Source organism: Ictidomys tridecemlineatus, chromosome 4 (assembly GCF_052094955.1).
Source record: "Ictidomys tridecemlineatus isolate mIctTri1 chromosome 4, mIctTri1.hap1, whole genome shotgun sequence".
Lineage (NCBI taxonomy): Eukaryota > Metazoa > Chordata > Mammalia > Rodentia > Sciuridae > Ictidomys > Ictidomys tridecemlineatus.
The window spans coordinates 10,132,614-10,151,622 of record NC_135480.1 but is presented as its reverse complement, the minus strand read 5'-3'; positions in this window follow the sequence as shown (position 1 = coordinate 10,151,622).

Here is a 19,009-nt window from a genome sequence, read left to right as displayed (position 1 = left end):
GGATCAGTGGGAGGCTGTGTGCTTGCCCCAGGTGCTGTGGAATGGCGGGCATGTGTGTGTCCCTACATACTCATGTCACCATGCAGCCTGTGTAAATGCAGGTGTGACCCTGTTGATGTGGAGGAAGTATGCATGTGCGTGTGTCTGTATCGGGAGTGTGTCTGAGTGTTGCCCAACTATGGAACTTGCTAATTCTGACAAGCAAGGCAGTTTCTACCCTCTTTTCCTGCTCCACCCCCAGCTTCCCCTTGGAAGACAGACAGACAGGTAGACAGACAGCTCTCCTCCCAGCTTGTCAAACTCAGTCTCCCCCGATTCCCACTCAGGGCTCACAGGTGTGTCCCTGGGAAGTGCAGAACTGCTCCTTCCCACCTCCCTCAGCCCTGCTGCTTTGGCCAGCACCCCTCCTCCCAGGTCCGTTTGGATTTCTGTGTTGAGTTTCCTCAGAGATAGAACCCCTGGGGGGCCCTTTGCCATAGAGACCTGGGTCCTGCACCGCCCTGTCTGGCCCTAGAGACCTCCTGGGGAGCTGACCACAGGAGAGTTGGGGAGGTGACAGGGACTGCCTGCTGGGGCTGCTGTGTTCTTTGCCCCACGGGCTGTGCCAAAGCCCTGGGGTGGGAGGTGGGAAGCACTGAAATCGTTATCCCCATTATGTAGGTGAGAAATGAGAAAGCTGAAGACGGGATTCATGCAGCGGGCACCTGTTAGGACTCACGTCCAGGAGCTCTAAACCCTGGGCTCGGTAGCCTGGGACACCGGATTGGGCTGAGGCTTGCTCCACTCCTTTCTTTCCTCTACCCATTTTCCAAAAGAGCACCGCTTTCCAATGCTCAAGTCGGAGGGTAATTTGGGGCTTTCTCATTCAGGAGCCCAGTTGCCTAGGGAGCCAGGTAGAACAGAAACTAGAGTCCCTGGGGCTTGGCCAGCGGCCACTGGTGCCGGTAATGGGTACACGTGGCAGGTACATGTGGGGGCATCTATACTTTTGAGAAGCTGGGGCTCCAGTAAGCACCCGTATGCCTCGTTTCTTTTAAGCTGGGCAGAGACTGCAGCTCAGAGAGAAATTTGAGGAGCCCTCGCCCCCGACCCCAGGATCACAGTCGGTCAGTGTTGACTCATAACTCAGCCGGTCCCTGCCTGCGGGCTGCCCCCTGCTGGGCTGTCCCGGCTTTGCGGATGCGCCTTGGGCGCGCGGTGGGGCTGCGTGTACTTGTGCGCGTACACGTGGCTGAGTGTGGGGGTGTCAGGCCTCCACACTCAACATCCATTTCCGAGTCTGAATCAGACGCTCCTTACCCCTCCCCCCCCAATCTCCTTGGTCTCTCTTTTCTCTTCTCCCACCGCCTCTGCGCACGTCCCTTTAGAAATAAAAACACTTATTTGGTGGGCGGGAGGGGAGGGTGTCCAGCTTTCCCCTGCCTCCTCCTGAGTGCCCCGCTCTGTCCCACGAGTCTAAGCGGCCGCGGAGACGGGGGGATAACGCCCCCCACCTAACCCCTGTTACTGTATAACTCTTGCATCCCGCCTAGACTTGGCTAGGTCCCCTTACTAGATGGGGAAACTGAGGCAGGAGGAGAGAGAGGAGGTAGGGCGGGGAGAAGCGCTCCCGCCCGGCTCGCTCACCACCCCCGCACCCGCGCCCGATTTAGCCGCAGGGAGGCTGGGAACATTGTCTTTATTTTAAGCCGCCGAGTGCGGCACGAACGGGGCTGCTCGCGACAAAGGGCTTCGCTAAGCGGCTGCAGACAGCGCACATGGGGGTCCAGGCCCGCCCCCGCGTGACTCCCCAGCCGCCTTGACCCTCTCTCGTTTTCCTTTGTCCAGGTCATGCCAGGCAGAGTTCTAGGTCTCAGCTCCTGCTAGTTAATATTTTTAGTACCCCGAGGAAGGATGCACTCCTCCAAACCACCACGGGATCGCGGGGGTCGCCCTTTGGGTGGCTGGACCCAATCTTAGTCCTTTCACGGTGGAGGAGGAACCTGCATGGGCAAGTTAGTGCTCCTCTCTAGGTCGTGGATGTGGGGTTGGGAGATAGAAATACCTTCCCTGATGGGGTTGTTTGACGACTGACTAGTTAGGCTTGTACGGTTAAATGTGGCACGTGTCTCCGCTAAAAATGAAAGGCATTATTATCATTATCATTAATTTGTGGTGTCCCGATTAAACACAGGGCAGTCCGGGCATCCCAGGGAAGCATTCTACTGAGGCTACAAACTCAGCCAGTGAAAGCTATTAGTTATTTATATGTATTGAACACTTCCTACGAGCCAGCCCCTGTGGTAAGCGCTCCATATTCCTTAACCATTGGCTGCTCACAATTTTATGAGGGAGGCTTTATTATTGTTGCTGTGTTATGGATGAGTAGATTTACCAGCTGTGCATCCCAAAGAATTTCTTGGAGGGTACAGTCGGTGAAGTGGGATCATGCAGGCCTACAGTTACAGAGACCTGTGGAACCGAAGTGGGTTTAGCCAGCCCCGGTGGCCCACAACTGTAATCTCAGCGGCCCAGGAGGCTGAGTCAGGATGTTCTCCAAGTTCAAAACCAGTTTCAGCAACTTACTGAGACCAGTCTCAAAATTAAAAAAAAAAAAAAAAAAAAAAGGGCTGGGGTTGTGGCTCAAGTGGTAGTGCACTGACAGCATGAGTTCGATCCTCAGCACCACATAAAAAAAAATAAAGATATTGTGTCCACCTAAAACTAATCTATCTATCTATTTTTTTAAGAAGTTAGTCTAGGCTGAAGGCCTCCCTGAGTGGAGAGGAAGTAAGCCAGCTCAGGGCACATACTCCCTGATGGGTCGCCCCTCTTAAGATTAAACCCTTACCCTGACCTGAATCCAGGCCAGAAACTGAAACCTAGCTAAACTGGTCAGTTCACAGTACTGATTCTACTGCTCTAGGAGATGGAGGCAGGAATGGGAGATTCTGAATGTGAATGTGAAGCTCAGCTGGGGTTCCGGTTTGTGGTCTCACCTGTTGCCTCCATTTGGAGACAAGGCACCTCTTTGTGTCCCCTCCATTGCTGTCCTCCCCCCCCTTCCCCGAGAGACTAATTCTTTATATATAGATGGACACAATACCTTTATTTGTTTATCTTTACATGGTGCTGAGGATCGAACCCATGCTAGGCAAGTGCTGTACCACTGAGCCACAACCCCAGCCCCCCAAAATATCATTCTTAAAAGGAGAAACTAAAATCCAGGGTGGGGCTGCGGATACAGGTGACTCAGCGAGGGGGTCCGGAGCCCCGCTGCCCAGGCCAGACACAGACACAACAAACTCATCCTCTTGGGACAGGAAGCTGAGGTTTTCCGAGTCTGGCTCCAAAGTTGAGCCCGGGGGAAGTCAGAATTCCCCTCCATGCTGGAAGCTTCACCTCCCCAGCCCAGCTCCGTGCAGGGCACCTCCGCACAGAGCATTGACCTGGAAGCAGCCCTGATCGCCACCTGGAAGCTTCTGAAAAAAGTTTGGGTTTGGGGCGGCTTGCTGTTTTCCAGAGTAGCCTGGGAATTGGGCAGAGCGCTCCCCGGTTCGCCTGGTCAGAACAGCTGGCGACACCGTTGAGTTGATGTGGCACACAGGATCCAGCCGGGGTGGGAACTGAGATAATGTCAGACTGGGCCTTGGGGAAGAACAGCGTTCCCATGGGGGCATCCCTGAACGTCCTCAATCCCTGTCTCACCTCCGAGTTCAGGTCACTCGCCCACACCTGAGAGTTGGAAACACTGTGGTGCAGCTCAGATTGAGGAAGAAAGCATTTTCCCCAACCTCGAGGCCAGTGCCTCGGCTCTAATTTCTACCAAAGTAACTCGAAAAATCAAGGAATGGCGTCGACTGTTTCGATTGGCCAATGATAGTTCCCTTGGCAACGACCCTAAGCTTTCTGCCACAGGGTAGTTGCATTCAGGCCCAGGTCTAGGTCCCACGTCAAATTGGTGAAATTGCTGGGGAAAAGTCCTTCCGGGCTTCGAGTGGGAATTTCCCTATCAGGACGGACCTTAAAGTTTCTCTCTGTCTGCAGAGGAATCCTGGGGTCCAGGGCCATGGTGTGGTGCGCCAGGGTTGATTTCCTGGTCCCCGCCCTTGGCTATGCCAAGTTTGCTTCCTTCTCTAGAACTCACTCCCCCAATCCTAGAGACGTCCTAGAGTCCCCATGGAAAGAAGTCCACATTAGTGAGGGATGGGAGGGAACCAGGTGAGTGGCCCTCAGCCACCTTCTACTCATTTCTCCCAGAGACCCTAGCTCTGGCCCAGGTGCAGCAAGTACATCGGTGGGCAGGGGTTGCCCCTTACCTTCCCACCTAGGCACTGTGAACCCTAAGACCACAGGCTTCCAGTGATTTTTGGCTTCAGAGTCCACTGCTGGCGGTGGCCACTGTGGTGGTGCCCATGACCTTGCATGATTCCCAGCGCTCAGCCTAATGACCAGCCTAGCTTCAGGCCCAGGAGGGGCTGGGTGAGAGGCAGGGGTGCCTGGGATCTAGGGGTGCCCAGTATTGAATTGTGCATTTTCCTTGCAGGGGAGAAATAACATAGAGCTCCTTCATGTCCTTACAGGTTAGTCCTCTCATTGGAGGAGGTGGGTAAAGGATGGTACAGAATTAAAGATCAGAAGATAAATAGGAGCTCGCTGTCATTTACTGAGCCCTTATTACTGACCACCATATTCATAAGCTCTGAACCTGTGCATGTTGTCATTTAATCTCCATAACAGCCCATGATGTAGGGGCAATTATGGTCCCCATTTTACAGATAGAAAACTGAGGTCCAGAGAGGGTAGGTTAACTCATTGGGTCCTCTTGACTCCTCCAGTTTGTGGGTTTTGCCCCCAGCTTGGTACCTGACTTAGAACACTTCCATGTAGGAGGGAGGGGTATACTGGGAAGTCACTAAGCCAGTTTCCCCATCTGTCATTCTGCAGTCCCGTTATTTAACAAACACTTGCAGAGCACTAGTTATCAGTGTTTTACTTGTTTTAGCTCATTTAATGTTTGTAATTATCCAATGAAATAGGTAGAATTCTTACCCTTATTTTATAAATGAGATGTTCAGTAACCTAAGATCAGACAGGTAGTAGGTGTAGAGCTAGGTAGGTCCACTCCCAATGACTGCTTCTGCCTTGTCCTAAAGATCCCCCAGGGCTGGAGTTGTAGCTCCGTGGAAGTGCACATGCCTAGCATGTATGAGGCACTGGGTTCCACATACACATACAAATAAAAAAAAATAAAGGTCCATCAACAACTAATATTAAAAAAAGAAGATCCCCCAAATATCATTGTCCTGCGTCCTCCTCACTTGCCCCTCTCTTTTCCCTCTCCCCACTCTTGACTAGGGGGCAATCAGCCTTTTTGCTAAGGTCTAACCAGACCCTGGGGCCCTCCTTCCCAGCCCCCTTGGCGCCTCCTGTCCGCCTCCTGTCCGCCTCAGCACTGAGGGAGGCTTGACCAGGGCAGGGATTGATGAGGATGAGAGGACCTTGGAGGCTGGCTGCTTGCTTAGCCACCGGCTCACGCCTTGATTAACCAGGCACAATCAAGTTAGGGCTCCAGCTTCTGAGTTGTAGGGGGTGGGGGAGGGCCTGGTGGCTACAGCTGCTGCTTCCTGGCGTGGAAGGGGTTTGCAAGAGGCTGAAACCCCCTGAGGAGACAGAGAAGGAGCTGTGCTTAGCCTGCAGGGACAGGGAGCCTGTGAACCTTGGGGGTGGGGGAACCAAACTCCCTACCCTTCTTGTTCTCCGTAGTCCCCTTTCCACAGAGGTCAAAGGCTGGGCACGTGTCAGTCCTAGGCTTTGCCCAAGAAGGGAAGGAAGCCCCTCCCTGAGGGTTACCTCCCAACAGGAAAAGGCAGCAAGGCTGGGAGATAGGTAGGGACCCGGCTGTGTTTTGGATGGTGGAGGACAGCCCACGCGGGTCTCAAGTCTTCTCACTTCTGGGGTGAGTGTGTGTCTCTGTACTTCCCCACAGGTCTGTGAACAACATCTCTCTTTAGCACATTTCCGACCTGATCTAGCTTTTTCTGCCTCGACAGCTAGTGTGGTGATTCTGCCCACCACTTGGATAAGAACCCAGCTGTAGCTCCAGCCCTCCTGGTGGGGACCGTTTATTCCTTTGCCTTGCATTCATTCAGGAGGTGGGCCCCCAGAGTTTGACTAGTTGAAAAATCACACAGTGCAGCCCATACATGTTTTAATTCCTCCAGATTGGTAATGAAGCCTCATCCTAAGAGAACATTCTGGAGTCTATGTCCAGATCTGTGTTCAATACTGGGACAGGAACAGGATTTGAAACCGGGCGCGGTGGGGGGCGGTGGGGGGACTTTTGCACTAGATGGGGAGAGAAGATGATCTTGGAAAAGGCTTCAGGCAAATCAGAGCCCACAACATTTCCTGGGGGGGCGGGGATAAGGTGAAGAAAGAAAGAGAGCTAGGTGGTCAGTAGAAGCCGGCCCCCGCGGGGAGGGGGGAGGCCTGTGAGGAAGACAGTCTGATCCAGAGTTTTCGTACTAGTCAAACCCTATCTAGAACTTTGGGGAAGAAAAGAAGTCCATATCTGTCTCCTACTTTCAGTCTCCTATCTACAAATGGGGCGAGGCTAGGGTTAAGATGGACTCCAGGGTCTCAAGGCCTTTCCCAGCTCTGGTGTCCTTTTAAGAGGGGACACTTGGGATTTCACTCGGTTCTGTCTTTCTCAGCAGATCCTTTCTTTTCTCCAAGCTTTGGTTTCCCCAGAAATAGAATGGGGAGTCAGGCTAACTCAGTGCTCCTCAAAGTCTGTTTCATGGAAGTTGGTCGGTGTTACTTACAGGAAGAAGACCTTCTGTGATAAAATAGGAAAGTTGTTAGGCTTTTCTTTACTGCAGGAACTGACCAGAGCCTTTATTTTAAAAATATTTTTAGTTGAGGATGGACACAATGCCTTTATTATACTTATTTTTATGTGGTGCTGAGGATCAAACCTAGTGCCTCACATAGGTGAGGCAAGCACTCTGCCACTGAGCTGTGACCCCAGCCCTGACCAGAGCCTTTCAATGGAGAATGTGCATCAAGAGTCCTGAAAGGCAGAGACACAACATGCTTCCCAAACTCATTTCACCACAGGATTGTTTTCACCTGGAGCATCTCATGGGACTGGCAGCTGAGAGACATGCTTGGGTCACTCTGGACCAAGTTATTGAGAAATCTTCTGGCTCTGTCCTGTGATTGAGGCATCTCCTTCCACATGTCAGGTCCAAATTATCATCATTATTATTATTTTTAGGACAAGGGGTTGAACCCAGGGGCACTGTGCCACTGAGCCACATCCAGACCTATTTTGTATTTTATTTAGAGTCAGGGTCTCGCTGAGTTGCTAAGCGCCTTGTTTTTGAACTTGCAATCCTCCTGCCTCAGCCTCCTGAGCCACGGGGATTATAGGCAGGTGCCATGAGCCTGGCAAGATCTGAATTCTTGACCCCTTTAAGGGCTCCTTTCCTGGGCCCCAGCCTTTCCCAGACACTGCCCACTCTGGGTCCCTCACTCTTCTTTCCTGGGAGTGCCCTTCCTGTGGCCTCCCTGGTCCATCCTCCTAAAGGACTTAAACTTCAATCCAGCTGCTCCTTCCCTGATCCTTTCTGGTTCCCAGAGGACCTGAAGGGCACCGTCTGGGTTCTCCTGGTAAGGGGTCAGCCCGGGCATGTGGTTTCCTGGTTCCCAGTCCCAGGCCTAACCCTAACATTCCCATACTCAGTCTCAAGCTCCCAGCCCCAGTCCTGTCAACCGGGCTCATTCCCCAGCCTCCTACATGAGAATCTCCTGGTTCCCAGATCCAGATCCTATACCTTAATCTGTAGCTCTAAGCCCCAACCATGGCTTCCAACCTCTCTCTCCAGAACAGTGTCTGAGGTTCTGGGTTCTCGAGGGTTAATAGGCAGCCCCTTTCCTCTTCCTGGCTGCAGCTGTAACCTACTTGGTTTCTGGGCCTGAGCCAGGGGCCTGGGCCAGAGGAGAGCAATTGAGCATATTGGCAGGATGAAGGGTGAACCCCAGGAGATGAGGACAAGTATTTACAGTGAAACTGCCCCAATCCCCAGCCTGGTTCAAGGTGAGAGAACTCCTTGGAGGAAAAATATAGATTATAAACAGGAACATTCTAGTGAGGTAAATGGTGGGAAGTGGGGGCTGGAGACTTATTAGTCCATTTTTTTTTGTTGTTGTTGCTAATAACACAATACCATACAGTGGGTGAATGATAAAGTAAAGAAGTTTATTTTGGCTCAAAGTTCTGAAGTTCCAAGGTGGAGGGCCACATCTGGAGATGGGCTTCCTGCTGGCAGACTCCTCAGGCAGTGCCGGGCTTCACGTGGCAAAAGATGGAGTCTGTGTGCACGTGTGAGGCTTTTGGTCTCCCTTTTTCTTTTTCATTTTTTTGTTTAAAAACCAGAACAATTTAATGTGTGTCTAATTATTGAAAATTTCAGGATAAACTGGGTACTCCTACAGCTGCCTTCTTAGGTTTAGGTCTTGTTTCTCACCGTGAATCTTCCATATACAATTTTTAGGTGACTCATTTGACCAGTTCTGGTAGTCTTTTAGCCTTGGCACTGCAATTTTTGCTTTCTCTTGGGCTTGGCAGGATAGTCACAATTGCCACAGGTTAATTCCGAAGGGGGAATGCCTCAGAGCCACAGCAGTGGCACCATGTATGTGTCTTGTTAGGACACTTTCCTAATGATGATGCTACCCTTCACCATCTTACTTCACCCTGTGAATACCTCACAATGGGGATCAAACGTCAGCACCAGCTTTGGAGGGGACAAACCATGTTTAAACCCTAGCATTTTGCCCCTGGTCTCCCAAAGCTCTTATTCTTTCACATACAAATTCAATCATCCCATCCAAATAGTCCCAGAGTCTTAACTTGTTCCAGCAATAATTCAAGAGTCCAAAGTTCAAGATCATATCTGAAACTCACAGCCTTCTAGCTGTGAGCCTATAAAATCAAAGCAAATTATGGACTTCTAATAGCCAATGGTAGGAAAGGCCTGAAGTGTACATTCCCATTTCAAAAGGGAGGAATAGGCAAATACAAAGGAGAATGCATCCTGAAGCAAGGTTGAAATCCAGCAGGGCAGACATTAAATTCTAAAGCTCTAGTATGGCATCTTGTGCACACTGGTGTAAGAGGACTCTTGGGGGCCTACCTCTCTGGCTTTGCTGGCTGTTGCCCAAATGGCTGCTCTCTGGGACTGCGTGCTAATGCCTGCAGCTTTCCTGGGTGGGCGTGGCATGGTGTTGGAAGCTTTACCTTTCTGGGTGCCCACTGAGGCTCCATTCCAAAGCTCCACTAATCACCACCCCACTGGGCATTCTTTGCAGCGACTCTGTGGCAAACTTCTGCTTGGCCTCTTGGGCCTTCCTGTGAAATCTTGATGGGAGCCACCATGACCCCATACCTCTTATTTTCTGTCGGTCTGCAAAGTAGCTCCACGTGGATATCAGAGTCTGCTGCCTGAGCAAGCCCTACACAGGGGTCTATTTGAATTATGGTAATGGTGCACTTTGCTGGAAAGCAGGAATCCCTAGGAAGCCCTGGACAGCAAGCCTGGGGTTCAGTCCTTAAAACAAAAGTGAACTTCTAGACCTCTGAGCCTGTAAAAGAAGGAGCACCCGGGAAGATTTCTGGGGTGCCCTCAAGGCCTTTTCCCAATTAGCACAGACTCCCTTTTAACTGCGCTGCTCTGTATCCTGGCTGCATCTTTCCATCTTAAACAGCTTTTTGCTCTCTCCCTGGCTAACCTGTAAAGTTTCAAAATCATTTCACTCTGCTTTTCATCTCATTGTAAATCTAACTAAAGCAGCCAGTAATACCCCATGCACGGCCTGAATGCTTTGTTGTTTTGGAATTTCTGCTAAAAATAGAGTCAATCACTATTAATTTCAGCCTTCCATAAAGTCTTAGGGCATCGTCACACTGTATCCAAGTTCTTTGCCATGGTATCCAAGCAGGATACCTTGATTCTAGTGGAATCCTCATTTACATCTGAGATTAGGTCCCTAGGCTTATCTTGGGAGCCTTCCCTCGTATTGCCCATCACGCTCCATTGATAGCATTCTAGGCCTTTTGAAACCCTTCCCTCCAACCTTTCTCAATCCCTGCCTCTAACCCAGTTCCAAATATACTTTTATGCTTTTAGGTGTTTGTTATTAGCACTGATCTCACTCCTGGTTCCCCCTTTTCTGTATTCGTCTGTTTTTTTCTTACTATAATGAAATAACTGAAGCAGGCTGAATTTATAAAGAAAAGAGATTTTTTTAAAAACTAAAAATTTATGATACTGATAGTTTAAGCAGCAAGTGTAGGCTCTGGCGAGGACCCCATTGAATCCATAGTGGGTGGCAGTGGCGGGAGTGCATGTGGGAGGGGTACATCACATGCCACACAGAAGCCAGAGAGAGACTGGGTGGAGCCAGGTGCAGGCTTGCATAACAACTGTCCTACCAGGGCCAGGAGAAAGGCCTTAATCCCTTGTACCTGCAACCACCTAAGGACCCCCCACTAGGCCCCACCTCTCAAAGTTTCCACCACCTTGTACATCCCCACACTGGGGACCAAGCCACCAGACGTGAATCTTTGGAGCTTAAACTACATCCAAACTGTCTCAGGGAGAAGAGATAGATGTATAGACTTAAGGAGAAGACAGAAGGGGCAGGTATAAAGGCCAGTCAAAGAACATCACAAAATGGTCTGAGCTGGTCAATCTCTAAGGAGCCATTTGCAAATGGGGAAACTGAGGCCCAAACCCAAATTGTCTCCTCACATTACAACCTCAGTTTGTAGTTTCCAAAGTGCTTTCTCTCCATCACTTCTTCCTCCTTGAAATACTTTTTGGGCTTAGCCTCTGGGGACACTCCTCTAGGGTGTTCCCTCCAAACTTTCTGACTATGGTTCCTTACTCCCCTTTGCTGATATTCCTCAGTTTTCCACTCTCTAAACTTTGGAGATCTGGTTCTGACTTTGGACCTTTGCACCTGCTCTCTGGGTGAGCTCATGCCACCCACACACATACCATTGATCCCAGCTCCTGCTCTTCTTTGAAAACCAGGCATGTAGATTTCCTGATCTGTAAAACAGGATAATAGTAGCTCTATGTCATGGAATTGCTGTGAGGGTTAAATGAGTCCAGACATATAAAGTGTTGGCTAAGTGAGCACTGTTTTTTTGGTGCTGCTGGGGATAAAACCCAGAGCTGCATGCATGCTAGGCAAGCGCTCTACCACCAGGCTACACCCCAGCCCAGAGGGAGCACTAGACTGCAGCTGTGATTACTGTTATCACTGTCATTATTGCTGCCTGCCAGCTCCATTTGGATGTCTAGAATCATCTCAGACATGACTCATCCCCATCCCCAAACTTGCTCTCGATGCAGCCTTGTCCATCACAGTAGATGGCAACTCCGTCCTTCCAGTACCTCGGGCCAAAAGACGTCGGAGTCATCCTTGACTCCGTTTTCTCTCTCACATCCCAAATCTAATTCACCGGAGGAGTCCTGTGTCTCTTCCTTCAACATATCCAAGTGTGGCCACTGTGGCCCTCGCCAGTGTTTCTCTTGATGGATTTCTGCCCCCACATTTGTCTGCTTCTGTCCAGACCCGTCTTCAGTCTGTTCTTAACATAGCATCAGAAGGATCTTTTCTTTCTCAGAGTGAAGCCAGGGTCCTTTTAATGACCTGAGTGGCCTTGGAGCAGTCTCCGCTTTCTCCTTGACCTCCTTCCTGCCACCGCTGCTCACGGCTCTGCTCCAGCCACGATGGCCTTGCTGTTCTCAGGACACAACAACCACCTTCCTGCCTCAAGGACCTTGTACAGCTGTTACCTTGCCCAGGTGATAGTAAACAGTCAGGTTTCTACAAATAAAGATTATGGGAGAGATTGTGCAAGAGCAGGGGCTTGGGTCAGTGGGCCACATAGACAGGAGCCCAGAGACCTTTGGCAGGGGCCAGATCATAAAAGTTCCTGAGGACTCATGCAGTCAAGGAAGGTATATGTGTGCAGGGAATGGTGGAGACTAAGGTGAGACGAGGAGCAGAATTTAAGGGGGTGCCAAAGAACTCAGCAACCATGATAAATATTTTAACAAGTCAAAATTTATATAAAAATTTATGATGAATGAAATATCAAACATTAATTAAAGATAAGATCAGACAGGACTGGGATTAGGGTGAGGCAAGAGAGGTGAATCCAAGTGTAGTGTCTCACTCATTTCATGCTAAACCTGACCCTGTACTGTAGGTCAGTGACTCAAGATTCTTCTGGAACCATCGGGGGATGGGCTGAACAGAGACCTCATGCAATGGTTCAGGGAGAAAATAAGATGCAGAGGCATGGCCCAGGGGAGTAACTGTGGGTGAGACAGGAGTCCCACTGGCCTGAAAAATGGACTCGAGACTCTTGCCTCAGAGCAATGAATGAGATAAAGGTCAGAAACACTGTGCTTAGTGATGGTGCAGGTTTGGTTGGGAAGCTGGTTGGGTAAAGATCAGGGAGAGGCAGCGCTGTGTGGGTGATCACCTGTTTTGATGCAGACTGTCCTGAATTTGTCATTCCTCCAGGAAAAGGAGGATGCAGCAGGTGGAGAAGTGAGGGAATGCAGGGAAATCTTCTCATTCCCAGCTGAGGCGGGATCAGGAGAACGGAACCTTGAGGTGACCCTGGTGACAGGGTCTCAGGGGTTGGAGGTGTGCTGGTGGTCTAAGGGCTGAGTTCATAGACTCAGTGAAAATGGGCTTGGCCAAGGTTAAGAGCTCTTCAGGGATCAGGGAATGGAAAAAAGATGGGTCTAGAAACTGGGATCTTGACCAAGTATCTGTTGTACCCCTATGCCCTGGGTCTTCAGAGGCACGCTTGCCCCCCTGCCCCTGCAGAGGTGCGGGTCAGGCCGGTTCTCTTCTTCTCCTCCTTGGGGTGGGGACAATGTGTGCCTGACTCTGGATGTGGCAGAAGTCAGACTCCCTGGCCCAGGGTAGGGTCCCATTAGCTCAGGAAGGGACCAGATCAGGGCTTGGGTGAGGATGGACCTGGATGAACTGCTAATTTTTGTCATTGAGCAGCCGCAGCTTGTGTCTAAGTCACTTCTGCCTCTCTTCAGTCACTGCCAGGACTCCTCATGACCTCCACCCCCAGGTTCTTCCCGAAGTGAGGACCAGAACTGGTACTCGGACTAGAAACCCCGAGTTCTGTTCTCAATTGCAGATCATGGCCGTCCTCCGTCCCTCTCACTCCATCTCTCTGATGCCACCAGTTCCTACCAGCCCAGGACGGGGCAGGGCCTGAGGGATGGACGATGGAGAGGTCAGATCTCAGAGACTGTTTTCTGGAGCTTCACCACTGCCAGCCTGGAGGCACATTACTGGAGGCAGATTACAGAAGAAATGAAGCAGGAAAGCTCAGGTTATCTGGGGAGGTGGAACTTTCTGGGCCATAGCCAAGATGTGAGGGGGCAAAGTGCTCTGGAGGGAGGGACTTCTGCCCTCTGCATTCTCTCCTTTCTTCCTTCTCCTCATTTTCCAGAGGTCTGCACCTGCCTCAGGGAGGGGGCAGAGGCTGAAAGCCTCCTGAGCAGCTGACTTCATCTTAATTCCTTTTCTGCTTCCAGGAAAGACTGAACTGGGGAGAGAGAGGAGGCTGGTGCATAAAGTTTTTCAGTGTGTTTGAGAAAAGCCTTGAAGGAGAAGAGAAAATTGGTGAGGAAGGTGAGCATGAGCTCATGGGCATCCCTGAATCCTGTCAAGCCCACGACTGGGGTTCAAGTGTAACCCCACTATTTCTTGTCTGTGTCTCTCATCTTTCTCACCTTGAGGATAATGCTAGTACTTAAACTTACAGAGTATTGAGGGTATCAAATAATGACAGGCATCTACCATAACAGTATCATGCAAAATAGTTTCACCGTCCTGAAACCAATTTGTCTATCCATCTTCCTCCTCCAAACCCATGACAATCACTGATCTTTTTTTTTTTTAAATCTTTATTTTACATTTATGTGGTGCGGAGGATCGAATTCAATGCCTTGTGCATGCTAGGCGAGCACTCTACCACTGAGCCACAACCCCAGCCCCAATCACTGATCTTTTTACTGTCTCCATATATTTTGTATTTTAGATGCTACTGTAATTGTCCTTTTAATTCCAACTTCTAGTTGCTTATTACTAGTATTTAGAGCTTCAGTTCTTTTTTTCCCATTGATCTTATAACTGCAGCCTTGCTAAACTCATGTTTTAGTTGTAGTACCATTTTTTTTTTGTTTTTGTTGATTCTATTGGATTTTCTCTCCTGAAGATCACTGCATGACTTTTTGAACCAAGGGTTGATTAATGTGGTGTGACTACTGTGCATGGCCAGAGAGAACAGTGGGAGAAGTTGTGCATAGCTGCTTTTAATGAAGTGGTCTTGGTGAGTCTGGCCAGGAGTGAGGGGCCAGGGGAAGTACTGCTGTGAGAGGCTCACAGTCTCTCCTGCCCTCCCCTGGCTGCCATTTCTCCATTCCTCCTTTGGCGTGGCTCTCTAGGAGATGCAGGGGATCCTTCCTTCCACCCTCTTCCCTTTCTGCATCCTCAAGACCTGGGCAGAACCATCTACTGCTCCCGTTGCTTCTGTTCCAGGTTCTCTTTTCACCTGTAGGAGAAGCAGGGTTTGGGAGTAGAGTTGGGGGATCCTTTTGAGGTGTCTGTGCTTAGTTTTCCTACTTTATATCCTAAATCATCCACTGTTTCCAAGAGCTGAGCATCCTAAGGAGGATTCCAGGAAACTCAGTCTATCTGTGAAACAGGATCCAGGAGACCCAGGAGGCAGGAAGCCTGGATGTCTGCCGTGATTCCACCAGGGCCCCATTAAATGACCCTAGGTAAGTCTTTGCTCTTCCCTAGGTCTGGCATTTTTTGACAAAAGGGTTTGTTTCAAGGAACTGAGACTTTTATGGCCCTGAAGATTGGGTGTAGGGGAGGTACAATCCACTTTTCCTCTGGGTCCTGCACTGTGTTGGGCTGTGGATAGCCCAGGGTCTCTGGCAGGAGGACAGTGATGGGCTGCCAGCCACGGTGCTAGGGATTGAAACCAGAGCCTTGAAAATGCTAGGCCAGCACTCTGCCACTGAGCTTCATCCCTAGCACAGGTTAGCCACCCTATCCACCCCATTTTTCTTAAGAAAACTTCAAACCAGAAATGGTAGAGTATATCTGTAGTCTCAGTTACTCAGGAAGCTGAGATGGGAGATCACTTGAGCCAAGGGGTTCCCAAGCCTATCACAAAACAAAAAACAAACAAACAAAAAAAAACTTCCCTCTTTGGCATGAATTTATTTATTTATATTTGTTCCAGGTTGAAAGATGGATTGCAGGCTGTTTACTTCCAATGTGGGTGAGTAGACATCCTGGTGAGTACTGAGTCGTCTTTGTGAGCTGCGGTGCTTCCTTCACTGTTTTCCAAGGTTTGTCCCTGTATAGGTCTGCTCTGGGCTTGGTATCCTTCTCCACTGGCCTGTTTTGTTTTTCCTGCCCCATTATCCGCTGCCTTAATTACTATGAAAAGAATTTGTTTACTGTTTTACTGATTTATTTTTGTGGTTCTAGGGATTAAACCCAGGACATTGGGCATGCTAGGCAGGCACTCTACCACTAAGCTACATCCCCAGTCTTATATCAAGAGTTTATAAAATGTATTGATTTTTAAAAATGTTTACTTTTTTAGTTGTAGTTGGACATGATACCTTTATTTATTTATTTTTACATGGTGCTGAAGATCAAACCCAGCGCCTCGAACGTGCTAGGTGAGTGCTCTACTGCTGAGCCACAACCCCAACCCCACATGTATTGATTTTTGATAGGGCAATCCTTTCACCTTGCTCTCTTCTTAAAACAGTATCTTAATTATACTTGGCCCTTAGCACTTTAATGTAAGTTTTAGAATTTGCTTAGTCAGTTCTTAAAAATATGTATTGGAATTTTTGTTCAGAATTGCATTGAATCTATAAGTCAGTATAGAATAATCAACATTTTAATACCATATTATGTCAATTATGAATTGGCATATTATGAGATTTCCTATTCATGTATGTGGTATATTAAATATTTCCTGAACACCTTTCCATATACTTTTAAAATTTTCTTGATATAGAAATTTAAAAATTATACTTTTAAATTTTTAGTAAAGAGTATAATTAGGGGCTGGGGATGTGGCTCAAGCCGTAGTGTGCTCTCCTAGCATGCGCAGGGCGCTGGGTTTGATCCTCAGCACCACATAAAAATAAAAAATAAAAGATGTGTCCACCGAAAACTAAAAAATAAATATTAAAAAAGAGTATAATTAATATTGCATTTATTTATTTATTTATTTATTTTTGGTCCTAGGGGTTGAATCCAGAGGCACTTAAGCCTGAACTATGTCCCTTTTTTATTTTATTTTAAAATTTTGAGACAGGGATTTGCTAAGTAAGTTGCTGAGGCTGGCTTTGAACTTGTTACTGGGACAAGTGGTGTGCACCACCACTACCATCCTGACTTTATAGATGGACATAATACCTTTATTTGGTTAATTAATTTATTTTTATATGGTGATTGAACCCAGTGCCACACACATGCCAGATGTGCGAGCTACCACTGAGCCACAACCCCAGCCCTGAGACCTGTTTTTGATAGGTGCATGCTGTTATTAACTGAATGCACGGGGAGGTAGTGTGTGGGCACATATGTGTTTTCTCCCTAGGGTAAAAACTGATGAATGGTAAGAAGAAAACATTAATTTAGGGCAGGTGATGGGTACAGCACTTGCCTAGGAAGCAAGAGGCCCTGAGTTTAATCCCCAGTACCAAAAAAAAAAAAATTAATTTATAGTCAGGGGTTTTGTTTTTCTGAATGATGTATGCAGTTTGTAGCTAGAGATGAATTCTTAGGACTTGGAAGACGCTCGAGAGGTTATGTGAGGGAAGAGTCAGGAGACGGAGGGGAAGAATCAATGGCTGTTAGCCAAGGACAGATTTGAAGGAAACAGAAATGCCTGCTAAGCATTTTTTTGCTGTGCTATAAGCATCTCTTTTGTCTCCCCATGAAGTCTTGTAAAGTCAACAATGTTTGGTGACACGTGTGGGCAGTTTTGCACTTTTACAATGTGATGAAGGGCTGTATCTTGCTTCAGAGTTGCGGTGGGGGGGCACAGTGAGAAGCTGTCTGCAAGTGGACAATCTTGAATGAGCTACACTACTCTCCAGGAAAATAAGATTAGACCAGAGTAAAAGACTAATCTTGTGTAAGAGACCCTGAACAACATTCAGTACTCTTGCCTATTTAAATGAATAATTAAACAGAATGCTATTGGCCCTGGAATAGACAGAATAATTCACAGGACTGAATGTTTCAGAAACAATATGTAATAGGGTGGCATTTCATGCCAGCCAGGAAAGGTGGGCCTGTTCATTAAATAGGTTTGGGGCAATTAACTAATCTAGACCCTCAAAAAGAATCCTTCTTCCTACCTTATGCTAAATTAAATTTCAGGCAGATTATGACAAAATATAAAAGGTCGAACAAGTATGAATGCATTTGAAAGAAGTCTAGGAGAATAATTTTATACTCAGAGGGAGGGGAAACCTTTCTAAATGTAACCTGAACATGGAAGCTGAATTTAAAAAAAAATGCGTATGGGCTAAGGGAAGTAGCTCAATTGTGGAGCACTTGCCTAGCATTTGTGAGGCCCTGGTTCCAACCCAGGCAATGCAAGAAAGAAAGAAAGAAAGAAAGAAGCAAAGATAGGATTAGCATTATTTTCCTTTCTTCCTTCCTTTCTTTTAGGTGGTGTCTGACTATGTTGTCTGGGCTGGTCTGGGACTCTTGGGCTCAACTGAGGTAATAGGTTAACGTCTTCAATGTAAAAGAGGATTCTTACACGTTAGTGCAAAAGAAAAGTGGGTAAGGAAATTTTCAAAAAAAATTTTTAAATATTTTTTTTTTAGTTGTAGATTGACACAATACCCTTATTTTATTTGTTTATTTTTATGTGATGCCAGGGATCAAACCCAGTGCCTCCACATGCTAGGCAAGCGCTCTACCACTGAGCCACAACCCCTGCCCCTCTCAATTTTTTTTTTATCAAAATCATATGAAAATTGTTCCAGCTCTTTCTAGAATCATATAAATGTAAAACAGAACAACAAGATATTATTTTCTGCTTCTCCAAGGAAGAGTACTTAGTGCTGATGAATGTATCTTATACATTTTTATAAAATTTTACATTTTTGGTAGTATCTGTGAAATGCCTGCATTTTCTTCTTAATCCAGTATTCACACTTTTAAGGTTTATCCTAAGAGTATAATTGGACAGATACATGTTTATAGATATTTATGACAGCTTTGCTTATGATTGGGAAGAGCTGGAACGAGCCTATGTGTCCACTATTCCTGTTGGTAAAATAAACTGTAAAATTACATAATACAGTGTAGTCTTTAAAGATGGGATTCTGATCGGAGGTAGGAGAAAATTTATTGTAATAACACAGGGATAAGTTAGTAGAAAAAGTAATATGTGTAGTAAATATTTGTAAGAGAATCTGTATGTGACCCTACACGTTTGGCAGTGTTTCACCTGTGGTGTGTCTTTGGTAGAAAGGGGATACCTTCAGTCAGTACTTGGTGGGAATTTTTGTTAAATCTTGCTTTTCTGGAGAGTAATTTGATTATATCTGGGAAAAGCTTCATCAACAATAGCGGTAAAAGCCTGGAGAACAAGGTGCTTGGAGACAAAGAAGAATACACAATGCATACGTGTGTGTGTGCGCGTGTGCGCGTGTGCGTGTGTGTGTGTGTGTGTGTCTTGAAGAGAAAGGGAGAGAAGGGAAAGAGGTGGAATTTGAGAGTGATACAATAATATGGAGGAAGGCTTATGAGGTGGGTCAAGGAATATGCTCAACCTGTGTGCCCCAGAACTTCTACCATCTGCTTGTTATTTCTGCTGCTGGCAACGGGGGCAACCTGCACAAATAAA